Raw genomic sequence first — 6,889 nt, 5'->3', positions numbered from 1 at the left:
TAAAAATAAGTGTGTTTTCTATTTACAAACATTCTATTTCTGTTTTGTAAATAAGTTCATTTGTATCATATTTTTATTTTTTAAAAAATTATTTATTTATTTATTTTTGGCTGCGTTGGGTCTTTGTTGATGCGCACGCGCTTTCTCTAGTTGCCGTGAGCGGCAGCTACTCTTCATTGCGGAGCTTGTGCTTTTCATTGCGGTGGCTTCTCTTGTTGCGGAGCACGGGCTCTAGGCACGCGGGCTTCAGTAGTTGTGGCTCGCGGGCTCTAGAGCATAGGTTCCGTAGTTGTGGTGCACGGGCTTACTTGCTCCGCGGCATGTGGGATCTTCCCGGACCAGGGATCAAACCCGTGTCCCCTACATTCTTAACCACTGCGCCACCAGGGAAGTCCCCACACTCGTTTCTATCTTCCTCCTTGACATCTCTTTGCTGATACGGGCCACGAAGAATTGGGGATTATTTGTTGCCACAGTATAACATGGCCTACCAATACAGCTCTAACTTGTCAAGAAGTTCTTCCTGTTACTCTATTTAAAATTCCAAACCAATTTCCCCATCCCACAAACCTGCTCTACATTTTCTTTTTCCATAAACTTAACACCTCCTAATTTTTTTTTCTTTTTTGGCCACGCCACATGGCTTGCAGGGCCTCAGTTCTCCCACCAGGGATTGAACCCCGGCCACAGCAGTGAAAGCCTGGGATACTAACCACTAGGCCACCAGGGAACTCCCTCTCCTAATTTTCTTAGACAGTATGTCCGTTGTTTGGTCTGTCTGTCGTCACTAGACTGTAAGCTTCACAGGGGGAGAAACATTCATCTGGTTGGTACACTGATGTATCCCAAGTGTCTTGAGCAGGATCTAGCATGAATATTTGTTGAATGAATGAATAATGCTTTCCTACTTGTATATAACAAGTTTTTTCCCCCATGAATGTTAATGGGAATCTTTCTGTATCTGTGGAATCTAGTACCTTCAGGATACAGCTTTGTTCTATCCTTTCATGTGATTCCTCCTCTCCCCTAGGACCTGTGTGCTTTTTCCATCTATGAGCTCTTTATATATAAAGGCCATTCCTTGCTTTGGAAAAGTGTGATACTGTATCTTTTAATATTTTTACTGTGCATTGTTTTCTGATCTCTTCACTGGGAATGCCAGTTATCCTATGTTTGACTTCACTTATGAATCTTCCATCTCTATCATCTTCTTTATAATCATTTTACATTTTTGCTCCATCCCACTATGTTCTGGCTCAGATATAGGAATCTTACTCAATTCCAGCCAATGAAACCAGTGGGATAGACCTGTAGGGGAGGGTGTCTGTCAGAATCCTGGGACCGAAGCAGATAGCACAAACTGGGATGACAGTATTATCTACAAAGCTATGGTTTAGAGAAACGAGGGTCGGAGAGCAAGAGCAGAGGGCCATCACCACACCTCAGCCTGAATTTAGAAAGTGGGAGCTGTATGGAGAGAGGGCTCCAGTCTTTGATAAAGAAACTGCCACCAGTCTATGGTGGCCCAGCAGAAATGGAGCTGGGAGGTTTGAATACCTCAAACTCACTCTCCTCCTGCCTTCTATTCTCTTGCCAAGGACTCCTGTTGACCACATTGCCTGGCAACAAATGGGCAAAGGAGCCCACTGATGCTATTGTAGAGGTCACCCTCCCAGGGCTTGGAGCAAGCTAGAGAAGGTGGCAAGTGGGTCTGGAGGTGCAAATGGAAAATAACCAGTACCAGAGATTTGGCGGGGAGGAAGCTTCCTCTCTTCTGAGAAAGAGATCCAGGACTAGAAAGACCCGCTCTCTTTCTCCTCTGGATATTAACCACTGATGTCAACTTCTCCCATTCAAACGATGAACCTCACGCTGAGCCTGGCAGAACAGAGACATGGGATGATCCTGAGTCCTTGACGATATTCTCAGAAGTTTAAATCAACCACCCTTCCTCTGGATTTCCCCATCTGTGAGATATTACATCTAATTATTTTTAAACCACTTTGAGTTGATTTTCTTTTACTTGCAGCTGAACGCTTGATACATGGATGATAGTGAGCTGCCTTGAGTGGCTTCTAGCTACTAATAAATAAAGTTCTATGGATTCAAATTTTCTATTTATGGGTGGTGCTCGTGAAACCTAATAACACAATCTTTTTTTTTTGGCTGTGCTGTGCAGCTTGCAGGATCTTAGTTCCCTGACCAGGGATTGAACCTGGGCCAGGGCAGTGAAAGCGCCAAGTCCTAACCACTGGACCACCTAATAATACAAATTCAGAACCGGGTAAACATCAATTCTAGGAATGCAATATAGAATAATGAACCTCTTATAAATCAAGGTGTGAGCAGGCATAATTCACTGTCACCATAACTGGCTGTCATAGGGAAACTCATGGAGGCTGTGGTAAGTTAACTGCATTCGTGGCCCCAGTTTCTGGCCTCTCTGCATCCACACTATTTGCCCTGGAACTCTGTGGTCTCCTCACACTCTGATGCGGGGTTGAATTTGTGACTGATTTGGCCATATAGAACGTGGAGAAAGTAACAAGGTCATGCCCTGGCCTCAGAAGGCTTTGTATGCCACTTCTCTCTAGGAACCCTGTCACCTCCGTGTGGACAAGCACAGGCTTGGGTGCTAGAGGATGAGAGACTACATGGAAGAGAGCCCAACTGTCCCTTTCAAGACTATACTGGACCAGCCTACATTCAGCTGATCCCCAAACGTGTGGGAGATCCCAACCAACATCAGCAGAATTGCCTACCCAACTCACATCTGACCACAAAGCATTAACTGAATACATCCAAAACCAGAAGAACTGCCCAGATAATCCATAGACTTGTGTGTAATAATAAATGTGTAATGTTTTAAGCTACCACGCTTTGGGGTTGTTTGTTACAAAGAGATAACTAACTGATACAGAATCTCAAGGATTAACAAATCTGAACAGATATGATGCACAAAGATTCAGATAAAGTGCACAAAGATTGACCCCACTGAGTGTAGGAATAACGTGGAATTTTTAATCTTTTTTTAAAAAAAAATTTATTTATTTACTTATTTGGCTGCACCAGGTCTTAGTTGAGGCACTCGGGATCTTCATTGTGGCATGCAGGAGGGATCTAGTTCCTTGACCAGGGACTGAACCCGGGCCCCCTGTATTGGGAGCACAGAGTCTTAACCACTGGATCACCAGGGAAGTCCCGGAAATTTTTATCTTCAACCAGTGGCCTACCTGCAACACGTGGATTATGGTTGGCTTATAAGAATTTACTAGATATGGCTCCAATTGAAAATGCTCATGAGACAGTTCACAGCTCTGCCTGGTGGAAATTAGAACTGAACAGCTATGGGAAACCACAGCTGAGAGGCACATCCTTGTGGCCATCCCTGGGAGCCACTCAGGGACAGATATGAAATTGGTGGGAAATTACACACGTATGATCATAACCTAATGGTGGAATAGTGAATGGATAAGGAATCTACCAACTGGTCTCAAACTGTCCTACCCCTAGAGACTTTCTGGAGCCACTAACTGTTCCAGAGGCCATTGATGTCAGGAGGCAGAAAGGGTCTATATGGGCAACTGTAAGCACACCTTGTAAGAGAAATTTTGGGGTCAGAAAGAGGGGACACCCTAATATCAGTCAGCAGCTGGAGGAAACAGTAGGAAAACATTTAGGAGAAGCTACTTGGGGACACATCTGGGAAAGTCTAGATAAAGGTCACTTCTGGATGGATTTCTCCAGCCCTTTCAGAATTGCCATATTGGCAGCAAATCCTGTTTACAAGCTCATGGGAAAACATCAGAGCCATCCAGGATGAAGGAAAGGGGTTGACTTAGTTGGCGTCCCTTGAATGGGACAAGATGGCCATTGACAGGCCTTGGAAGTCCACCATCTGATAAGTGGAGTAATTGTTACCCACGTGGGGACAACAAGCCTTGTAGTTGATGGTTCACTGTAAATTCCTGAAAAACCTAAACCATGCTGGTTGCAGTGCCTTTAGCTTTAGAAATTGTGACCAGCAGCCCCTTGGATTCCCTTTAATGGTTAACACTCAATCCTTTGGCATCCTCAAGTGGCTTAGCAAAGAATAATGGGTAAGACAGGAGCTGCAGCTGAGGTACAGGGTTTGAATCTCCACGAATTCCCAGTTGAAAACAGAGCAACTAGATAATATAACCAAATCACGTGGGGGATTTTTACACCAAAACTAGGTGATAAAGTGTGTCCTTCAACCCAAAATACAAGTTGGTAAGAACAAACCACCAACAGCCCCCAGAGACCTTCATGGAGTCAGCACCTCTGCAGGAAAACAAGAAAACCATAGACCTGAGAACAGTTACTCTCTGGAAAATTCACAGGTCAGTTTTAAAGCAGCAAGCTGAAACCAGGAGGCATTATTTTCACCCCAATAGTAGATAATAGCAAGGGACTCAGCATAAGCAGGAAGACTGCATTAGAAGATACCAATACAATTTGAAAAAATATATGTATTATATATATAATATGTATATTATATTATATATATTATATATTTTTATACTATATTATATATATATAAGACAAACTGGAACATCTAGGACCTATGAACTCTCAAAACCTCGGGAGGTGAGGGAGAGTTCCTGCCCCTCTCCTGACCTTGGGCTTCTCCATTTGCTCCATTGTCCACGGAGGAATAGCCCAGGATGAGCTAGTCCCTCAGTCTCTCTTGTCAGAGAGGTAGAGTCTCAGAGGAATGTGCTGGACTCCCTGTTATCCAGCCACCTCATCCTAAAATGCCTAGATCAGGGACCTAGAGGCCTGGGCTCCATCCATGGCTGCTCAAACTTTGGGCAAAACATTTCACTTCTCTGGGTCTCAGTCTCGTTATCGGTAAAATGGGAATAATTTCAATGAGTGCTGTCCTGCTTATCTCAAGAGGCTATGAGTGGATCAAAAGAGACCATGGGTTTGGAAGTGAAGGGGTCACAAACGCTTTTCGCACAGTCATGAGTTCAGGTGGTGGTTCTGCCCTGTACAGATGTAGGATTTTAGGCAAGCCCAGCTTCTCTAAGCCTGTTTTCCTCACCTGTAAAATGGTAGTAGCTGTGGTCATCGTCATCGTCTTCATCCCCATCTGCATTGCAAGGTTGCTGTGAGAATGAAATGATATGGGGGAAGCCCTTAGCAGCGATCGACACATCGGGAGCACTCATTAAACGTTAACTACTAATGTTATAATGATGTCTTTGTTCATTAGGGTCTTAATGTGAGGACCGTCGAGATCCTTTATGCTCTTCCCCCTCACAAACGCTAGAGGGCGACATAGACAGCGAGACCCCAGCCACAGCACGCCAGACGCAGCGACATTACCCGCCACGCGGTGGCGCTAAGCCACATGATGTCATTTTCCGCAGAGTTTGGGGAGCAGAGAGAGGTGACGGAGTGGGAGGGTAGATGAAGGTAAAGGGGAACCCTGGGAACTGAGGATGCTTGAACCAAAAGATCAGGGATCCCTGCCGGAATTGAGTAGCTCCCGAGCTCCCAGGACATAACAGAGTCAGTAGAGATGAATGGGTCTTGGAGCCCTTTTGAATACGAGGGCACCCCCTCCTTCCCAGTGCCGGGTCTGCATCCCCTTTCCTGGGGCAGCCTCTAAGCCTGGACGCCTGAAAGAGGGAGCGCGCTCCTCCTTTCTCGCGGCAGCTCATTCATCTGCGGCCGCGGCACGCCGTTGCCATGGAGACCTGATGCAGGCTATGGAGAGGGAGGCCCCGGGTGACGTCTGCGCTGCTAGCAGCTGGTCTCTCGCGGCCTCCCAGTTCTTGCCTATTTTGGAAGAGAGCCGCAGCCCTTCTGCTGATGCGCGCGCGCTGGCGCCTTTTAAAGGCAACCGGCGGAGTGGCGGCTCAGCCAGAGCCCGAGAGCTGCCCCCGCCCCCGAGCCGCGAGCCCCGCGCGGGGCCTGGGCCCGGGAAGACTCCGGTGCCATGCCCCCGCCCCCCAATCTTAGCGCCCTCCACCCACTTTGGGGAAATTTCAACCTCGGAGAAAGGAGGTCCTGCCCTTGCCCCCTCCCCACCACATCCCCCCATCTCTCTCCAACCGGGAGACTCTTCTTCCATAGAAGCCTTGGAAGGAAACAAGATGCCAGGCCTAGCGCGTTTGGGGATCCTCTCTGGACAAGGCCACAGAGTGAAAACACCAGGTGAGGACTTCTCTGCTGGCCGGGCCACCCTGGGTCTCTGGTGACCCATGCCCCATCCAACCTCCTGCCTTAGCCTTTTTCTCCTTGGGCACAGCCTGAGGTCAGGTTAGGATCTTAGCTGGAAGGACCCTCACCAGTTTCTCCAACCCTCTCATTAAACTGAAAGAGAAACTGAGGCCCAGAGAAAAGTAGTGACTTGACCAAGGTCACATGGCACGTTCCTGGACAACATGGGCCAGAGCTCAGGGATGCTGACTTCCTAGCCAAAGGTCATTCCCCCGGTGCTTAACATTGAGAATAGCTGGCACAGTGTGCCAGTCTCTGGCTCCTGCCTTGTACCCAATAGAGGGGCTGGATAACTTTTGCAGCAGTGGCACCAGCTGCTTCTTTTTCCCCAGCAGAGTCCAGACCTAGGTAGGCTTTCTGGATCGATGATCACTTTGGGCAAGCTTCTGGATCCCACGGACTCCATGACCAGCAAACCAGATTGCTGCTTACGAACATCTGCTTCCATCAAAAGCTTCTGGCAGCCCACCAGCTCTCTGGAACTTTCTGGAGCCAAACCTTCTCCATACTGCTTGCAGATGCCAGTTGGCTTCTGGTTGGAGATGTGGCCTTCAGGCTCTGGCAGGGCTCGCCAGGGCCCTGTGGACCCAGCTCTCTGGGCTGCCCCCCCCCCCCCCCCCCACACCGCCCCAGA

The sequence above is a fragment of the Neophocaena asiaeorientalis genome, unplaced genomic scaffold (genome assembly GCF_003031525.2).
Source record: "Neophocaena asiaeorientalis asiaeorientalis breed wild unplaced genomic scaffold, Neophocaena_asiaeorientalis_V1.1 scaffold43, whole genome shotgun sequence".
NCBI classification, from domain to species: domain Eukaryota; kingdom Metazoa; phylum Chordata; class Mammalia; order Artiodactyla; family Phocoenidae; genus Neophocaena; species Neophocaena asiaeorientalis.
The sequence above is the reverse complement of the archived record's forward strand: the minus strand, read 5'-3'. Positions refer to the sequence as shown.